This window comes from Odocoileus virginianus, chromosome 7, assembly GCF_023699985.2.
Source record: "Odocoileus virginianus isolate 20LAN1187 ecotype Illinois chromosome 7, Ovbor_1.2, whole genome shotgun sequence".
In the NCBI taxonomy this organism is placed as follows: Eukaryota; Metazoa; Chordata; class Mammalia; order Artiodactyla; family Cervidae; genus Odocoileus; species Odocoileus virginianus.
The window spans coordinates 19,817,528-19,838,134 of NC_069680.1; the positions used below are offsets into that span (position 1 = coordinate 19,817,528).

The 20,607-nt window shown below is 46.0% G+C and overlaps 1 long non-coding RNA gene across 5 annotated transcripts in view; it reads right to left on the bottom strand.

Moving 5' to 3' along the window:
• Positions 1 to 10,370: 10,370 nt before the first annotated feature.
• Positions 10,371 to 20,607, bottom strand: part of LOC139035978 (uncharacterized) — a 100,334-nt gene continuing 90,097 nt past the window's right edge. For all 5 annotated transcript variants that reach the window (XR_011488646.1, XR_011488644.1, XR_011488647.1 and 2 more), the window contains 2 exons: positions 14,483 to 15,079; positions 10,371 to 13,277 (listed from right to left, as the gene is read on the bottom strand). This is a non-coding gene — a long non-coding RNA (uncharacterized lncRNA). The remainder of the gene's footprint in view (positions 13,278 to 14,482; positions 15,080 to 20,607) is intronic.

Here is a 20,607-nt window from a genome sequence, read left to right on the forward strand (position 1 = left end):
TCCTTCTCCAGCAGATCTTCCCGACCCGGGGATCGAACCCAGGTCTCCCGCACTGCGGGCAGATGCTTTACCATCTGAGCCACCAGGGAATGGGGAGACACCAAATCTTAAAGTTGATATGATCAGAGACCCTACCTCCAGCCCCAGCCAGGAGGCTACGACATCACACCAAGACACACTCGAGCATCAAGGGACTCAGTTCTGTTCACGGATATTTTTGGTAGGCTAGCACTGCACTGACAAAAAAATCTGAAATCATTACCATTGTTTGAAAATCGGACATAAAAATCTAGATTTTCAGCTTCTCTGGAAAATTCAGAAGATTTAACCGTACCAGGTATCTTTCCCACAATCTCTGCCCTGTTTGCATCCTCACTTGTCTCCTGTCTGGGTTTGGGAAACACGCAAAGCCTTCTGGTAGATTCCATGGGTGGGTTGCTGCTCATTCCTTGACCTAGAGTTCTGGCTCGATGTTTTAATAAAGAATCACAAAGCTGGATTGTAATCAAAGAGTTCTTTGGTCCAAACCCTCATTCGTGGGTAGCGGAAAGAGGCCCAGGGAGGAGGAGGTGACTCATCTAAAGTCACACAGGTCATCTGTGATGGGGATGGGAAAGTACCCAGGTCTCCACACTCCGAGGTCAGTGTCTCTGTCCTCATAAAAACGGAGACTTCCTTAAGAGATGTGCTTGCTTCACTTGCAGGGTCGTCAGCCCGCACTTTTCCCCTCTGTCTCTACCAAGGCAAATGTTTACTTGCAGAAGTGAAATTTGATCCTGAGTGGTTCCTGCTTGCTTTACAAGGTGTTTACATGACTCCGCCTTTGTCCTCGCTGACTTCCCTGTGGCTTGGCTGTGGCCGCAGCTGGGTGAATGTGGCTTCTGCAGGAGGAAGACTCTCAGGCAAAGAGATTCGCCCGGGAGGGTGTTAGGAAGGGACATGTATCCCCAACATAGTTGGGCTATTTGTTTCACCTTCTTTAGCTGAAGAGCAGAGAAAATCAGCTTCAGATGCTTTATTTGTCAAGCATGGTCACAGGCAATGCCAGAAGCAGCAGATGATATATGTGTAATTCCCCATCACCCTACAAGAATATATAGGGTGGCCATTCTCAGAGGTGGAAGCCTCCCTTTGCCAGGCACAGGGCCAGGAGCTTGACAGATATTTTGCCTGTTTTTAATTTTTTTTAATTTATAAAAATAGTCAAACATATACCAAAGTAGAAAGGATTAGTACAATGAACCTCCATACACCTATCACTCAGACTCAACATTTAAAGATCTTGCTGTGTATACTTCCTAATCCCCCTTTAAAATTTTTCCTTGACGTGTAATTCATATTTAGTGAGATTCATAATACATTAAGTGTACAGGTATGTGTTTTTTTTAAATTTGAACTTTTATTATTTTGAAACGATTTCATACTTATAGAAAGTTACAAAAATAACACGAAGAATTCCCATATACTCTTTAATGTGACTCCCTTCATGTTAAAATTTTACCACATTTGCTTTATCATACTTTACACACATATTGTCATCGTCATCATCTTTCTGAACCATTTGCAGGTTGGTGAGTTTTGCCATCTATGCAATTATCAGTGAAATCAGATTATAGAACATTTCCAGCACGCCAGAAGGCTGCCTGGTGCTCTTTTCCATTTCTCATTTTTCATGGCTTTTCTTTCATTTTCATTTCAATTCTCATTCTCATTTTTATCATCATAGATTCATTCTGTCCGTTCTTGAACTTGATGTATGTGGAATCATCCCCCACTATATTTTTGCTCAACATTTTAAAACCCCTGATCTCATGCTGTTTCCTTTCTGTATATTTTGTGAGTCTCTCTAAAAGTTACGGGCATTTTCTTTTATAATCGTAATGCCAATGGAATTATGTAAAAAGTCTTCACAAAAAGCTATTGGGATTATCTCTATTTTACAGGTGAGAGCACAGACCCAGGGAGGTGGCAAAACTTGCCCAAGGTCACCCCAGAAGTAGCTGGTGGGGTGGCAGTTGTCCCCCAGAGCCTGTACTTAGGGCTCCCTAGTCTCAGATGTGAACCCAGTGAAGGGTTATTGTGGAGGTGTTTGCCTTCTCTGGGGCACATGCAAGGCTGGTGCCTCTGCAGACCCTTTCTTGTGATTCCTCTCAGCCGAGTCCCCTTGGCACATGGCACATGACAGATCAGAAACGCACTCAGAGTGGCCCTTTGAGCACCCGCCCACATATACACTCATTCACACCAGCACTTTTGAGAATGCTGCCTGCGGTCTCTGGCTGCCTCTCTTTAAAGACAGAAGAAAGAAAACACTCAGCCCCAAAGTGGCTGAACAGGCTGAGAAGGCAGATGTGTTTGAAGGCTACTCAGAGTTTTCCATTCACCAGGATCTAGACTTCAAAAAGGCGCCGAGACGAATTAAACAGTCAAAATGCAGAAAAATACATTTCTTGCCTTTAATATTGACATTTTAGATCATCTTTGCAAATGAGTTCCAATAACACACAAACTCACCTTTCATTTAAAAAAAGAGCTATCAATAACACCCACAGCAATCTGTTTTCCAGGAGACAATTAGGTATTAGTAGAAGGAAATTTAAAAGGGTATTTTCCCCACTCTGGAAGCCCAGCACAGAACTTACTGGAAACAACTTGTTGTAAGCCTGGATGAACTGCTGGTAATCATGATTTTATTCAATCTCATAAATTGTAGGGCTCATGAAGCAAGTAGATAATCCAGACTTAAATGTATTCACATATAAAACCTTACCCTTTTCCCAAGAGACAGAATTGTTTGATAAATACATCTTTATTGCCTGTTTCTAAAACAGAGCTGGATGGACCTGCTTGATTGGAAATGGATTTTCAGCAAAAACATATTTCTCAATTACTTAGAAATAGATTCCTCGTCCTATCCCACCTTCATCAAGTCTCTGTTCTCCACATGATGGGCCTGTTGAACCCAGGCCCGTCTTACAAGGTTTTCAAGCTCTGTTTGCTTTCCACAAAAATCAAAAGAGGGGCCTCATAGACCAGGGGATGGAGGGTGGGGATGGTTGGAGCTTCCCTGTCTTTTCCTCTTTCCCTCCCTGCTTCCTTTCCTTCCTTTTAATTAGCTGTCTGGCTCCTTTTGTAACCTGTTTTATGTACTAAGCTTGTGTACAAGGCTCAGACAGTAAAGAATTTTCCTGCAAGGCAGGAGACCTGGGTTCAATCCCTGGGTCAAGAAGATGCCCTGGAAAAGGAAATGGCAATCCACTTCAATATTCTTGCCTGGGAAATCCATGGACAGAGGAGCCTGGTGGGCTATAGTCCATGGGGTTGCAGAGTCAGACACGACTGAGCAACTAACACAACACTTGTGTATAAGATGGCCTTTGGAGAACAACTGGCCTCATCGACCTTTTCTTTCTCTAGCAGGGGAGATGCTAAGTAAGTCAACATGGTGGTGGTTTAGTTGCTAAGTCATGTCCAACTCCTGGGACCCCATGGACTATAGCCTGCCAGGTTCCTTTGTCCATAGGATTCTCCAGGCAAGAATACTGGAGTGGGTTGCCATTTCTTTCTCCAGGAGATCTTCCTGACCTAGGGATTGAACCCAGGTCTCCTGTGTTGCAGGCAGATTCTTTATCGACTAGGGTAATTTCCTAGGCTGTCAGCACTGGACAGGCCTGGGAAGTGGCCTTGGGTCCTGGAGCTGTCAATTCTATCCTGAGGCCCATGGCCTTGCTGCCATGGTGCCTCCACCTTCCCAGTGACTTCTGGGTATCCAGAGAGGGAAAGTGTGATTTTAAATGGGAACCAGCAATACACAAAGGCTTGAGAGGCCTTTCAAGGTTTCTCACCTCCTCTCTTCCTTTCTCCCCTCATCCTTATTATCTTTATAAAGTTACATGCCAGGGTCTTCCCTGGTGGTCCAGTGGATAAGATTCTGCACTTTCATTGCAAGGGGAGCGGGGTTGATCCCTGGTTAAGGAGCTAAGATCCCACATGCCACGTGGCACAGCCAAAAAAATTAAAAACAACAACAACAACATAGTCATGGAAAAATTAGTAAAACACAGAAAAGTAGGAAGGGAAGTCCCTGGTTATCCAGTGATTAATACTTCACTTTCCAGTGCAGGGGGTTTAAGTTCAATCCCTGGTTGGGGAACTAAGATTCCACATACTTCCTGGCCAAAAAACCAAAACATAAAACAGAAGCAATATTGTAACGAACTCAAAAATGACTTAAAAAAAAAAAAAAGAAAAGTAGGAAGAAGACAAAAAAAAGCCTCATCATCCACTGGCTAGACACAAGTAGGTGTTTTTATCTTTAAAAAAAAAAATTTAAATGCATTTCAACATAGTTTGGATCATACAGCATGTAGTACAATTTTGTACTCTGCTTTTTTTCACAATCCTTTTTCAACACGATGTTTTTACTGATCAAGTAAAATCCCCTTTCAGTACTGAACCAAGATTTCCCTACAAGTGGGGGTTTACAGGAGGGTTTTCTTTTCTATGAAAGTTACTTAAAATGTGTCCTAACCTTGCACTGAGGGCTCCCTGATAACTCAGTTAAGAATCTGCCTGCAATGCAGGAGACTCTGGTTCAACTCCTGGGTTGGGAAGATCCATTGGAGAAGGGACAGGCTACCCACTCCAGTATTTTTGGACTTCCCTTGTGGCTCAGCTGGTAAAGTATCTGCCTGCAGTGTGGGATGCCTGGGTTTGATCCCTGGATTGGGAAGATTCCCTGGAGAAGGGAAAGGCTACCCACACCAGTATTTGGCCTGGAGAATTCTGTGGATTGTACAGTCCATGAGGTCTCAAAGAGTTGGACACAACTGAGCGACTTTCACTTTTACTTTCAACGTTTCACTGAGTGGGGAGGTCCCTTCCCTCTGACTCTCTCCAGCACGAAGCAAGGGGGTTGCATTTGCACAGAGCCTACACTCACGGCGATGGAGCAGGCAGCCCCAAAGGCCAGCTAGGAATGAACTTCTTTTAAATTCTGTGGAGAATTTAAATTAAATAGAGATTTTAAATGTGGAGCATGGCAAGTGCATGGTCAAGGTCTGTGACCCAGAAAAGTGCTCCCCAGTTAGTGGTGCTGGAGCACCGGGGCTTCTGGGCAATAAATCACTTCCTTGGAGCTTTCAGGAGAGCTCACTGCCCTCTTGTCTCATTAATCATATGTATATTTCAGGTTCTCAAAGCCTTTCCCACACCTTTATTATTCCCTCCAAAGGACCCAGCAAATGTCCCCTCCTCTCCCTGCACCATCAGAAAGCATGCTCTAACATACAGCCCTATGGAATGTAAAGCCCCATAAGGAATGACGGAAATATTCGCTGGATGTGTCTGCACTAGGCATCGCGCCAAGGAATTACGTGTATGACATTTCATTTAATCTTTATGAGGCAGGACTTGTTCTCCCCTCTTTGCAAATGAATAAAGCGACACTCAGAGCTAAGGCTCCCAGGGCTTCCCAGGTGGCACTAGTGGTAAAGAATCTGCCTGCCAATGCAGCAGATGTAAGAGACATGGGTTCGATCCCTGGGTCAGGATGATCCCCTGGAGAAGGAAATGGCAACCCACTCCAGTATTCTTGCTTGGAAAATTCCAAGGACAGAGGAGCCTGGCAGGCTACAGTCCATAGGGCTGCAAAGAGTCGGAAATGACTGAAATGACTTAGCATGCAAGGCTCCCAGGTAGGAAGGGCAGAACTGGGACTAGGACCCGTCTCCCTGCCTTACCTGCGCTGTCTGGCATCGCAGCCTTGGGCCATGATCAGCTGCAGGACCCCTTCACTGTGGCCAGTCAGGACTCTTCCTCACCACAATTCTCTTCCTGGCTGGAGGAGCCAGCCATCCTTCCTCCGAGGCCTTCTTAGTACCAAAGGTAAAGGTGTACCCTTGGCCACATTGAAAGACCTCATAGGATCTCCCTGGAGCCTGACAGTGTTCAGAGAAATGAGGCAGGCTGAGCTCCCTAGAGACAAGGCCTGTTTATTTTATTTCATTTCACAAACACAATGAAAAGAAAAATTCTGCTAATAGGATTGCCGACTCAGCACGCCTAGGCAAGCAACTCCAAGTATATATAAAGCATCCCAGTACACCTTGAGATTGATGACAAGTCAGGAACAATGACAGGCAACCAGAAACTAATCAGGAGAGTTGTCTTTTACTAAAGGGAGGTGGAGGGAGAGAGAGCAGACAGGAGGGCGCAGCTGTTATAACCAACTCCTGTTGATTTTGTGCCTGCTTCTCTTGGGGCCCCTGTGGCTCCTAGGAGCCGAGGAAGCAGCCAGATGGCTCTCTGGGCTGCCTGAGTGCTTGCATGCAGACACGTGAAGTTGCTCCAGTCGTTTCTGACTCTTTGTGACTCTATGGACTGTAGCCCACCAGGCTCCTCTGTCCATGGGATTCTCCAGGCTCGAACACTGGAGTGGGTTGCCATTCCCTTCTCCAGGGGATATTCCCAACCCAGGGATCGAACCTCCGTCTCCTGGGTCTCTTGCATTGGCAGGTGGCAACTCTGACCAAAGCATCACTCTTCCTTTATGCAGAATCTCTCTGCCTGTGAAGGAGGGGCTTCCTCCGGTCCAGGTGTGATAAGCCTTCTGGGGTCCTGCGCCCTGCCCTTCAAGCCTCGCTGGCAAAGCATGGCGTTTCCTGGGCCAACACCACCCTCCTTCTAATACTGTCCTGGCACCAGCAACTCTAACTTGGGGCTGATTGATCATGGCCAGCCTGCAAACTGCTGTCAATCACCTCCTGGGTTGGGCTGGTCTTGAGTGCACCATCTGTACATTGCCCTTCCCTTTTCTTATCTTTCTCCTTCTCCAGGGAGCTGACAGTGGTAAGGAAGCTAGCTGGTAAGTGAGTGGGCCACTGTCTGCCGGGGGTGGCAGAGAAACCCAAACTGTGCTCGGCTCTGGGCATGTATGGTTCACAAGTCCCCTCCTCTTTCTGGCCATGGTTAGCTCACCTGGAAGGCAGTCTGTGCTTGCCCAGTTCTTAGAAGGTACAGCTTAAATGTGTCAGAGGACATTCATGATCATAAGCTTACCCTTGACCTCACACCCTATATCCTAGTCAAGAATTTTCTAGAGTGTCCCATGCTCCTACACCTCTCCATGCTCTCTCTCCATGCCTCTACTTGGCTACATAACTCCTAGATCCAGCATCACATCTTCCCTGGTCCCCAGGAGGCCTTATTCCTCCTGTGTGTATCCCCACATCTTGTTTGCCCTCTAGATGGCAGGTAACTGTCATCCAGTTAACGGCTGTACACTTCTTAAACCCAGTTCAGTGCTACATCCCAAAGAAATACACCCAACAGAGGTATCTCAGGCATGACTTTGTAAAATGCAGGAATGTGAGAGAGGTGGGAAGCACTGGATCCATTTCTAAACCCCGAAATCCTGCTACAGAGGCATCAGACTCAGACCCCCAGTTCTCTTCTAAGATTCAGAAGGTCTTCCTGAGCCTGAGAGCCACCATCAGAGACATTAGGTTGCTTGCACTCCTTTTCATTTTAAGATTCAGCAGTAACTTCTAGGGGGACTAATCCCTGTGGATGGGAAGTGCTGCTGGTTTCCTTGGTTTTCACTGTCTCCTTATCACAGGGCAAGGGGCAGAGCACCATTGTGGGGCTGAAGCCTTTTATGTGTCTGACTCCCATATCCATGCAGACCTGTGTCTTCAGGAGACCCTGGAGGAGATGATGTCAGAAAAGAGTTCTGTAAATTGGAAGTATCTGTACTGAAATCACATTAGGCTCCCAGAAAGAGCTTTCAGAACCATCCTCTACCAGGATGGAGACACCCACATCTCTGCAGGGAGAGATGGGCAGGACACATCCAAGTATCTACTTGTAGGACAGTGAGGCCTCAGAGGTTTCAAGCTCTCAGGGATGGCAGCCTGGTGGCGGGGAGCTAGAAGACCTGGTCTCTGCCCAATCCTGCCCTTGTAAGCCAGGAGTTTCTTCCTGCTGGTCACAGTGCAACAGAGTTTTATCCTCTTCAGCCAGGCTTAATTCTCCAGCCCCACTAGGTTCTCTGGGTACCTGGTTTTCTGGTGCTAGGAGATAGAGCAGAGGGATGTTCACATTTGGGGAGAATGTTAGGACAGTAGAACAACTGCCATCCAGAAACCACTCACCGGTAGGAGTTGGCAGGGACTTGAGAGTCAATCAACCCATTTGTGTCTTACCACTTATGAATGCAGCAAGTTGGAGGACTTGGTTTTGTTTTAACTCATGAAGGGCATGAACCACATAGCGCTATGAAGTAACTGAAGAGGCAACATGGTGTTCAAAATTGTCAGGCCCCGAACTGTGGTAGATACTCATGACAGGGATATGTAGGTCAGAAGGGCCCCTTCCCTGAAGGAAACTCACAGAAATAGGACCAAGTCTGGGCCATGTGGTCTCACGCCTGTGCCACACCATGCAACTGATTAGCTTAGTGCTGGCACCTGACTCAGATCAGAGGTCTTACGTGGGAATTCAAAAACTTGGAACCATTTAGAACTTATTTACGAAACAGAAAGAGACTCACAAACTTAAGAGAACCAACTTGTGGTTGTCAGGGGTGGGATGGGGGGAGGGTGTGGGAAGGGATAGTTAGGGAGCCTGGGATGGACTTGCACACACTACTATATTTAAAATGGATAACCAACAAGGACCTACTATATAGCGCAGGGAACCCTGCTCAATGTTATGTAGCAGCCCGATGGGAGGGGATTTTGTGGGGGAATGGATACATGTATATGTATGGCTGAGTCTCTGCTGAAACTGTCACCACATTGTTAATCAGCTATAACCTAATTCAGAATAAAAAGTTTTTAAAAGGTGGAAAAAAGATTTAAAAAACTGGAACTATTTGGAGGTGGGAGCATTGAGATGTGAGATAGATGTGAGTAAGCGTGTTCTCAGCTCATGGAGAAAACGGGCTGCATGGAGAAAGAATTAACTCAACGGGCGGAGGAAAGGTGGTGCTGGAGTTCCCGGTTTCGGTCACTCCTGCAGGGGGCTCTCTCCGTGGTGGGATGAGAGACCTTCTTTTTGTCTGAGCTACTTTGGTTGCATTTCTGGCATGTGCAACCCAAAGTGTCCTGACTCACAGAAAGAAAACTGTATCAAGCTATTTCACAGGCTTGGAGCTGGTTGTCCTTAAAACCCCCATCTGGATCTTAAGAAAGATCATAGCAACTGTAGGAGATGATGTCAGAAGAGAGTTCTGTAAATTGGAAGTATCTGTACCGAAATCACATTAGGCTCCCAGAAAGAGCTTTCAGAACCAAACAAATAAACAAAGCGCAACTTCTGGTGTTCCCTAACTGCTTCTGACCTCAGAGCCTCCTCATCGATGCTCTGATCTGCTATTCTGCATCTAACCATCCCATGTGTCTCTAGGGTAGAAGGAGCACTGGACTAAGAGCCCTGATGCTGCTCACTTCTGTCATCTGATGTCAAACAAACCACTCACTCTCCGTGGATGTCTCCTCATCTATAAAATGGAGGCCCAATGGGAGTGAAGTTCCAAACTCAAGTGCTGTGACTATCTCTTGGGAAATGAAAAACAAGCCACATGGTCTGACAACTCTTCAGTCATTTGATTCAGTTCAGTACCGTTCAATAAATATTGCTGAGTGACCACCCCCCCTCCCTGCCCTGAGCCAGTTCTTTTGAGAGCTGGTGATGTTGTAATGAGCAGGGGAGATGAGGGCTATTCTTATGCAACTGATGGCCTACGGGGGGCAGAAGAAAAATAAACAAGTCAGCCAAGAAATGAACACATAGGGACACTTTGAAAAAAGAGAAGTGCCATGAAGAAAGCAAAATGGGATGCAGAGTGAGTGAGTGAGCTCCTGAAGACAGCAGGGCAGGCTATTTGAAATGCGGCCAGTCCTAGAAGACCTGGGGCATGAGGCACCATGATAATAAACCTGTCTTGTTAGGTCGTACACCTAGCATGCAGTGATGGGCCTATGGCCAATGAAGGATGTGGATAAACAGTTGAAGAAATCCCCATGCACACTGCCTACCCAGTTTTGGTCTCTGCAACCCAAAGAACTGATATCAGACTCAACTTGGAAAAAAAAAAGGGTATTAACTGAACAATGACTTGAGTAAGGAAAAAATGCCCATCTGAACTCACATTTCCTTTGGCATTTCTTTGCTATGGATGGTAACTTAAAACTTTTTCAGGTTAAGGCTGATTTGGCATCAGTTTCGCACCCCCCCACCGCCTTGGACAATTAGGTCCCACTCAGTTTACCCAGCTGCTGACATCTTTAGAAAAAGACTTTCACCACTGGGCTTCTTCTTTATTTATTTATTTATTTATTTATTTATTTATTTATTCCATTTATTTTTATTAGTTGGAGGCTAATTACTTTACATCACTGCAGTGGTTTTTGTCATACATTGAAATGAATTAGCCATGGATTTACATGTATTCCCCTTCCCGGTCCCCCCTCCCACCTCCCTCTCCACCCAATCCCTCTGGGTCTTCCCAGTGCACCAGGCCCGAGCACTTGTCTCATGCACCCAACCTGGGCTGGTGATCTGTTTCACCCTAGATAATATACATGTTTCAATGCTGTTCTCTTGAAACATCCTACCCTCGCCTTCTCCCAGAGTCCACAAGTCTGTTCTATACATCTGAGTCTCTTTTTCTGTTTTGCATATAGGGTTATTGTTACCATCTTTCTAAATTCCATATATATGTGTTAGTATACTGTAATGGTCTTTATCTTTCTGGCTTACTTCACTCTGTATAATGGGCTCCAGTTTCATCCATCTCATTAGAACTGATTCAAATGAATTCTTTTTAATGGCTGAGTAATATTCCATGGTGTATATGTACCACAGCTTCCTGATCCATTCGTCTGCTGATGGGCATCTAGGTTGCTTCCATGTCCTGGCTATTATGAACAGTGCTGCGATGAACATTGGGGTGCACGTGTCTACCACTGGGCTTCTAAATCCTTCTTCCATAATGATTCTGTTGGAAGGAAGGTACTAAAGCCTTAGACATGGTGCCAGGCGCATATCATCATTTAATTCTTTTAGGACTGAACTTGGTGAGGTTTTGTGACTCATCCTTGGTCACAAGTTACAAACCAATCACGCCTGCCTCTCAGTCCTGGGCTGGCTGCCCAGCCCCTTGACTTCTGAACTTTACCAGTGGCTCTGTCTACAAACGACAGGAAGCATCATCCCACAGGAGGCTTTAAACGACACCACGTTGTGGTAGCTCTTTTTCAGGAGCTCTGTACCCATCATCAGTTGATCTGCACAATGGCTCTGTGAGGTGTCATGGACATTTTTATCATGACTTGTCAGCATCCCTTGTTCTCTTTCTCAGCTTTGCTCCCTCTTTTCAAGGAACTGCACCTGCCTCATTCCAATGAATTGGCAATGGATCTTTCCAGGCACCAAAAAAACGGAGTGAAGCTTCCGGTACTCCCAGTTCAGTAGGTGGTTTCCTGGTAACAGAAGAGACACCTGCTCCCTGTGGCCTGATTCTGCTGTGTAATTGAAAATTATACCTTTTTCCCCAGCCCTTCCTATAATTCTATAAACTGTAAAAAACAAAACAGAACAAAACAACCCTTCTAGGGATACAGTGGAATTCCCGGGTGGCTCGGTGGTAAAGAATCCAACTGCAAAGCAGGAGGAGACAGGGTTTGATCTCTGAGTCAGGAAGATCCCCTGGAGGAGGGCATGGCAACCCACTCCAGTATCCTTGTCTGGAGAATTCTGTGGACAGAGGAGCCTGGTGGGCTACAGTCCATAGGGTTGCAACTAAAGCAACTTAGCATGCAGCACACACAGGGCAAGAATAGAATTTTTTTCCTTGACAGATAGACTTATACAGCAACATAATTATTTCTTTGGGTTCAACACCCTCTGATACCTCAAGGAAGCAGGGGGTAATTGGTTTATAGTTCTTTGAAATTAAGCTCAAGTAGAAAAACTGGACTAAGCTTTAAAAAATTCTGCTCTGGTAATTTATGAAATCTGGTGGCACTGAAAGAGTCAGAACAATAGTCTTTGAGTCTCCAAAATCACTTCCCCACATTTTCTCTCCTATGCACACCCCATTTCGATATCTCTGGTCATCTCATAACTTCATTTAGAGCCACTTTGCAAGACAAGTCTTCCTTGCCAAAACCCTAGTCCAAATACAAATGAAAAAACAAGGGAAAAAATAAAAAGAAATGTACAAGGGTGTAGTCTACTTGTGCAATTAGCATTGACAATAGCTCCCTTTGACATTAGAAGAAATGGTGCTTTGTGTTTCCCTTTGGGTTAAGATTCTATTTTTAAAAACCTGTTTCATATATGATTTCTGAAGTTAGATGGGCTCTGAAGTTGCTCACCAATGTTTATCTCAGAGACTTGAGTCCAGGGGAAAACGCAGAATGCCCTTTTCTGATGAGGTCACCCTGCAAGTCCAAGGCTGAGTCTCGAAAGCCTCAGTGAAATTGGAAATGTTATCTGTCATTTGGCCAAACCTCCAGAGTCACTTCTCAACATGTATTTACCAGCTCCTGTTTGCCCTACTATGTCCATCACCATTTCAGCCTAGGAGCCCCCGCTGGACAGCATTTCGCAGCTGACAAAATGCTCTGCAAACATTCTCACTTGGCACTTACCACAGCACTATGAAGCTGGCTGAGAAGGGAGCGCCAGTCTCACTTTGAAGGTGAAGAAGCTGAAGCACAGAGAGTTTAAGGGGCTTGCTCAAGGTGACACAGAGCAGCAGGTCTTGAACCAAGCTTTCTTTTCTTGGGCTGTGTTGGGTCTTACCTGCAGCAGGTGGGACCTTCGATCTTTCCTGTACCCTGCAGGATCTTTAGCTGCAGCATTTGAACTCTTAGCTGTGGCATGTGGGAATCTAACTCCCTGACCAGGGATTGAATTCAGGTGCCCTGCAATGAGAGTGAAAAGTCTTAGCTACTGGACTACCAGGGAAGTCCCTTGAACCAAGCTTTCTAACTTAAAATCCAGTGTGTTTTTCAAGGCCCTGTGGCTCTTCAACATTTTAACTTTATATGGTCTTTACTGCATTGCCAGTGATGGCCCCATTTTCTCCCTATGACACTAGAGTCATCATTCAGATCACCCCTGGGCATCTTGTAAACTCGCAAGGCCTTGGCCTGAGTTGCTTGGCCTTTGGCTGCAGATCACACCGTTCTCCAAATTAACAGAACCTATTGGTAGCTGTCACCTTCCACAGCTCCTCCGTTCCTTGGGTGAACACGCACTGGATCCTAGGAAGACAGAGATGGAGAGCTTCAGGCAGGGAATTCTCTGTGACCACTGGATGTCAGTACTGATCTACACCAGGTGGCAGAACCTCTCCCAGAGCCGGGCAGAGCCACCAGCACTGGGATTTAAAATGGAGCAGGAGAGGCACATTGATCGAAAGCTAAGTGTACCGTGACTTCATATTTTAATTGAACAGTTGGGTTTCTGTAGCCCCATCTCTGAAGGCTGCTGTTCTTGGATTCCCCCTCTAAGTTGTTTGGCTTAGCTATTCTGGACCTGATCTAGCAGGAGAGAGAGCAACTGGGATTCCAAGCAAAGCTGAGGACATCTCTCTTGGCTGGTTAATTCTCTTTCCCAGGATGGTAGAACTTCAGATGTAGCAAAAGTATCACCAAGAAAAGAGTTTAAGTGGCTGCCTTTGAGATGGGGAAATCGGAAGCCTTGAAGACCTCTGAGATTCTTTAAATTAAAATTATGGCAACGTGTAGTCTGAATAAAATGGGAGCAAAAAAAAAAAAAGTAACAAAGCAGTCACAAAATGTAGAAGGAGGGGAAGGAAGGGGAAGGTAGCACCATGTTCATCTTATTAATCCCAGACCTTCCAAAGCGAACTTCCTCTGTGGAGGGACTTCTGACTTTCCTTATTTGGCCACGGCCTCCTGCCACCTTTTTTTTTTTTTTTTTTTTTTTGCTATTTCTCATCACAACTGCCCCCCCACACCCCCACACATTCATGTAAGTCTCCACATATTTGCTTCTGGTTTTGCCCATCTGCGATTCTCCCAACCTCCTCCACATTCTCTTCTTAAAAAAAAAAAAAGTTTTATTGAGATACAATTCACATACCACACAGTCCACCTAAAGTGTAAGATAAAATCATTTTTTAGTATATTCACAGGTATGTGCAATATTTCACAGTTAATTTTAGAACATTTTCATCACCTTGAAAAGAACCCGATAAGCTTTAGCCATCACTTCCCAGTCCCCTCAGCCCCAGGCTACCAGCCCTAGACAAACCATAATCTACTTCCTTTCTGAATAGATTCCCCTGTTCCAGACATTTCATATAAATGGAATCGTATATGTGGTCTTTTGTGACTGGCTTCTTTCACTTAGCATAATGTTCCCAAGGTTTCTCGGTATCGGAGCATGCCTCAGAACTTCATTCCTTTCTATGACCAAATAGAAATATTCTCATTCTCCCTACCTTTCAAAGTTCCGCTGAATCTTCGCCTCCTCCAGGAAGGCTCTGTAGGTCCTCAGGCCCTTCCGATCTCTCCCTGGGATATTTTCAGTGTCGCACGGAATCGTCCCTGTGTCCTTTCTTGCCCTGTCAGATGGGGTCCCGGGCCAGTTCCCTGGGAAGCAGGCTCTTGTACACAAGAAGTTTACTGGAGATGCTCCGGTGCCCGGGCTCGTGGGCGAGTGACAGGTGCAGGCGCGGGCGGAGGGAGAAGATGAACTGCAGCCCTGCAACTTTGGTCTCAGCCAGCCTCCAGGAGCGCCAACATGGGGGGCGCTTTCAGAGCTGGGCAAAGACTGGGCGTTTCCACCCCCTCGTCGAGACATTGCAGGCAGCTGCTCCTGGAAGAAGGTGTGACCTTGGACATCTTGTCTCTCTCCAGCCCAGGGCAAGGCCTGGAGAGGGACTCAACTGGGGGCTGCGGCAAGCAGCGCCTTCAGTGCCTCAGGGAAATGAAGACATCATGGCGTCCACTATGCACCGGAAGCCCTCGAAGCTGGGGGCCACGTCATTCTTTCTACTTGCCTCTCCCCTTGTTCAAAATCAGGCTCTGGAGTCAGGCTGTAATGGATTCAAACGTCAGCTCTGTAGCATATTATCTGAGGAACCATAGAAACACTCCAAATTCCTTTAAGCCTGAGCTTCCTCACCTATGAAATGGGGCTAATAACAGTCCCTACCTTACAAAGTCGCTGGGAATACTGAGCTGATATTTGAAAAGCATTTAACAGAATTGGTACGTGTGTGTGTTAGTTGCTCAGTTGGGTCCGAATCTTGGCGACCCCATGGACTGCAGCCCACCTGGATTCTCTGTCCATGCGATTCTCCAGGCAAGAATACTGGAATGGGGTAGCTATTCCATTCTCCGGGAGAACTTCCTGACTCAGGAATTGAACTCGGGTCTCCTGCACTGCAGGCAGATTCTTTACTGTCTAGCCACCAGAGGCACATATTGGTACATACTAAGTTCTCAATAAGTATTAGTTACTGTTGTTATTAATGTTATTATTAGCAGATGTTCAAGGCAATCTGATCATCAGCTGACAAAGGAATGGGAGCTGATGTAAACTAAGGGGCAACAAATGAATCAGATGTCAATATTGAGATGTTAGTATTCTAAGGTAGAAAGTTATTTTTTAAATTAGGAACTATTTCAAACATTCAGAAAGGCATAGGGATATACTGAATGTTCATGTTCCCACCATTGAAACTGATTTGAAGAATTATAGATATATTTGAAGCCTTTTGGGTACCCCTACCCAATATGCACCTGCCCCCAAGGTAAATCTTACAGATGATGTTTATCATTCTAAGGAATGTCTCACTGCTGCTGTGTATGTCTGAAACTCTAGATAAAATATCATGTTTTCTGTATGTTTTAAAACATTTAGGTAAATGACATCATCCCTTCTGCTTTTTTGTTTTGTTTTGTTTTGCTTTTTTTTCAACTCCACAGGATGCTTGATGTCAACTGTGTTTTTTGCTGTGACTCTGGCTTATTTATTTTCCCTGCAGTATAAGAATAAAAAGACTGCTCCCAAAGTATAAGAAGTGGAGGGAAAGAGCCACTTTCTGAGTGAGCTGCTTGGTTCCAACTTCTTTCCAGCCACTCTCATCTTCTGGGGGAGGTAGTGTAGCCTAGAGATTAAAGCCACTGGAGCTGGATTCTATAGGTTTGAATCCTGAGTCTACCATCTGGGGAAACTCGGGTAAGCTCCTTAACCTCTCTGTGCCTTGCTGCCTCATCTGTAACACAAGAACAATAACACCTCATGCCTACTTTAGAACTCCTTGGGAACACTTCATGAAGAAGCTCAAGGTGTGGTTCCAGCCGGGTCAGCTAGGACTTTTCTACTTGGGTTGTCTCTAAGCAGATGACATGGAACGTAGCTCCATGAAGCATCATCCCAGTCACTATGGCCTGATTCCTTCTCGATAGGGGAGGGCAGCTTTACAGAGCTGGATTTTCCACATTTGGGAAAGCTGGGATGCTAACGTGGAAAGCTGACTGTCCGATTTTGTGGTTCCATATCCTGCTGGTGGCTCCTGGCCCCATTGTGTAGAGAGGGCTCCCGGCTCCCATCTATCACTGCCTTTGAACTGTCCAGCTCCCTCGAGGCCAGTCTTAGTATTGCTCCCATTGCACAGATGAGCAGATGGGCTCAGGGATGTAAACTGACCTGCAATGAATAAGTGAGCTGTGCTGCGCTGTGCTCAGTCGCTTCAGTTGTGTCCGACTCTTTGTGACCCCACGGGCCGTAGCCCGCCAGACTCGTCTGTCCATGGGATATTCCTGGCAAGAATACTGGAGTGGGTAGCCATTCCCTTCTCAAGAGGACCTCCTGGCCCAGGGATGAAACCCATGTCCCCATTGTCACAGGCTGATTCTTTACCTGCTGAGCCACTGGAAGCCCAACCTTCCAGAGACTTGAACCCATCTCCTTATTTCAAATCCTGTGACCTCCAGCTGTCTAGTTGGCCTCCCCAAATTCTATCACTGATTTTCAGCCGTTTGTTTTCTCGCTTGAGAACAGGGCAGGACTGGAGGCTGGGGAGGGAAGAGAAGCAGTTTTCAGGACCACTCACCCCATGGGAGGCATGACCTGCTGCTGGCTTTGCAGCATCAACAATCACACGGCAGAAAGCCGTGTTAGAACCAGAGGCTGTTTTGTGGATTTTTCTGTCTTTCCTTGAGGATTTTAGCTGAGTCATCACAATGTACTTTCCAAAAGGCTGAACAGCCAGCAGGGTGGGTATGAGGGGAATCAGTGGGTGGGTGATGAGCGTGGAGGCAGATGGTGGTCAGTCAGCTCGACTTGCATTCATTCAGATGCACAAGTTTTGTCTTGCCTCGCCTTGAAATGCAGCTTCCATGGGGGAAAATTTGTCAAGGTAGATTCTCTCCTTTTTGAAATGTCTTGTGACTATTCTTGCATGCAGTTATTTCTTTTAAAATAATTCACAGTGGCAGAGCTCACTGTCATTAATCAGCTTCTGTTTCCATTACAAAACCAATTTTGGAAGGTGATGGTGTCTGCTATTTCATCTTCTTCAGGACTTAAACTTTATGTTTTTCTATTTAAAAAAGGGAGCAGTTTGTGTGTATGTTTTAATATACTAAGGGCCTGGACTCTTTGGGGGTGGGTTAGCAGTAGGAATTTAGGCAAGAACAATGATAGTAAAGAGGTTTCAACTCCCATGATAACTTTGACCAATTTGTATTGGGTGACTGGAGTGCTTAGTTGAGAAGGATTCTAAGACTGTGTACAGCATCAGTGGACAAGAGCTGTGATTGATTAGTGATGTCTGTCATGAATCTCTGCATGGGAAGGGAGAGCCCAGAGAGAACCCTGCAAACACTCATTTGTAAATAGAGTAAGCTTTGTACTTTTCTCCTAAGACAAACTTTTATTTCTTTGTAGCACTTGATGGTTTGGAAAGCATTTTCATGTGTTTTGTATTCATTGAACCACTCCATCATCTGTGTGAACTAAGTAGGGCTAATCTGTTTTCATAGTAATTCATTTATCCTTTGAATATTTACTGGTGGTTATTGTACTAGGCTGTGGTAGATCATCTGTAAGGAAGATGACCACCAATGTCTTCCCTTCCAGTTCGTGAATGCTGTCCCTCAACAAGAAGTAGAATAGAATTTCCTTCTAGAATCTGGACTGCTCTTACTGATGTGCTTAACTAATAAGATGCAGCTGAAATGATATTCAGGGACTTCTAATGATAGGTCTTCAGAGCTTCTTTCAGCCTATGTCTTCTTGAAATGTTTGCTTTTGATTACACTTCTGGGACTAGAGAGAGGGTCCCAGAGCTGAGCCCAATCTTCCAGCCATCCCACTGCAGCACCAGTGATATGGAAAGCCGTCTTGGGCTCTCCAGCCCAGTCAGTGGCCAGTTGAATGTCACTTAGTCACCGCAGTTGAGACTGTGAATACCAGAAGAATCACCAAGATGACTCTTGTATAAATTCCTGACTCACAAAATTATGATGTGAAAAGAGTGTTATTTTAAATGAGTAAGTTTGGAATAGCTATGTAGCAGTAGGTAACTGGGACATTGACACTAGGCTTCCAGAGATGAGTAAGACCCAGTTTCAATCCGTAAGCTCATAGTCTCTTGGGAGAGATGGACCCATGAACAAACAAATCATAATTTGGTGAAACCAAACATGTACAAGATTGCTGTATTTAAAAGGGGGCTAGTTTGACCCCGCCCATGTTTCATGGTAAAACTAAAGTGAGGAACTGAGGACAGTTCTCGAATTTTGCTAGATCCCACATGTCTGCTTCCAGCTTCCCTGGTGACTCAGATGGCAAAGAATCTGCCTGCAACGCTGGAGACCTGAGTTCAATCCCTGGGTTGGGAAGAAGGGAATGGCTACCCACTCCAGTGTTCTTGCCTGCAGAATCCCCATGGACAGAGGAGCCTGGTGGGCTACAGTCCATGGGGTCACAAAAAGTTGAACACAGCTGAGCAACTAGACACACATCTGTCTTCTCAGTGTGAGGCAAAGGTGGCGTCCTTCTGGCGTGAGTCAGTCAGATGGAAGTGTAGCATTGTCCACCTGGCTCTGTGTGTGTGTGTGTGTGACTGTGTGAAAGAGGACCTTTTGGGTCACAGGATCAGAGACGCACTCAGGTTGTTTCAGATTGCAATGGAAACTGAAGTGCTCCACCTCCTCAAGCAGCCATGCCTCAGGAAGACTCCTCTCCCTCCAACATCGTTCCCCTCCTCTCAGCAAATCGTTCCACTGCTCATGCTCATATTTAGTAGCAATTTTCTGTAGCTCTCAGTGCCCCAGGAGAGAGTCTGGTTGGTTTAGCTTCTGCTCTAGAACAGAGCTTTGGCTCCTAGTCAATCATAAATCCTGCCTTTGGGGCTGTGTCCAACGCCCGGTGAACTAGGTGCAAAGCATGGTAGACCCTCTATGGGCATCTTAGAAGAGGTTTATGAGAAAGCAGACCCCTGAGCTGCCCCCACAAGGGGAGGAGTCTTTGGCAGGCATGATTATGAGTGCTGGAGTTAGGGCTGAACTGTGCAACTGATCACCCCTTGCAAATTACAGGCCGTGGCTCTGAACCCAGAATTCCCAGTTTCCAACCAGTTGGCCAAACCAGTGGCAATGGACAAGGTGCATCCAGGGGAGGCCACTTTTGAGAATAAATTCCCTTGAGAAACTCTGAGGGCCGCTTAAATCTCAAGAAAGCAACTCATTAGGAACTTGGGAAGCTGTTTAATTGCCCTGTCCAACCAAGATGCAGTGCTGCCTGGCCAGCTTGCTGAAAAATAATGAAGTCACTAGAAGGCCCAGCTCCCTCCCTGCCTGCCCACGTTCCCTCCTGCTTCCTCTTTGTCCTCTCACTCCAGGCACTGTGGCCCCCTGCTGCCCAGAGGCCCATGCTGTGGGACTCTGTAACCTGTCTGTCCCCGCGGCAATCAGATTCTCAGAAAAGAATATACAGGACCAGGCAAAGGGATGATTTGCTGAACTGTTAATGTAGTCACTTGAAAGTTATGTTTACAAAGGTAGAAGGAGTAAATCACATAGAAATACTACTCATCTCTCCTTAGGAAAATATGACAGTTCAAGAAATTCATCCAGTCTTGGAAAAGCTGTGATTTTCGGTTGCCATGGCAACACCCGCCTCCCCCCTGGAGCTACCCTGGAGCAGGCTAGTTGCAGGCTGGAGGATAGTGCAGTGGGGGGCAGCGAACCACTGGGAATGGGGCTGGGAGGCCATGTTCTAGTTACAGCTCCGCTGGGGACCAGTCCCTCTGGGCTTCCCAAACAGGAGTGCTGCATCATAGATCTTAAAAGTCTTTTCCAGCAGGAACACTGCATGGTAACTATCTACCCATTTATATTGATCTATGTTTATATCTACTGCCCCGCTTCCGGGATCTTGGTTCCCCAACCAGGGATTGAATGCAGGCCACGGCAGTGAAAGTTCCAAGTCCTAACCCTTGGACTGCCAAGGAATTCCCCCATCCATGGTAATTATCTGAAGTTAAGGGACCTTAGGCCCTTTTAAGAGGGTCTAGCATGTGAAACTGCTTGGTACTCGGAGACGTTCTCC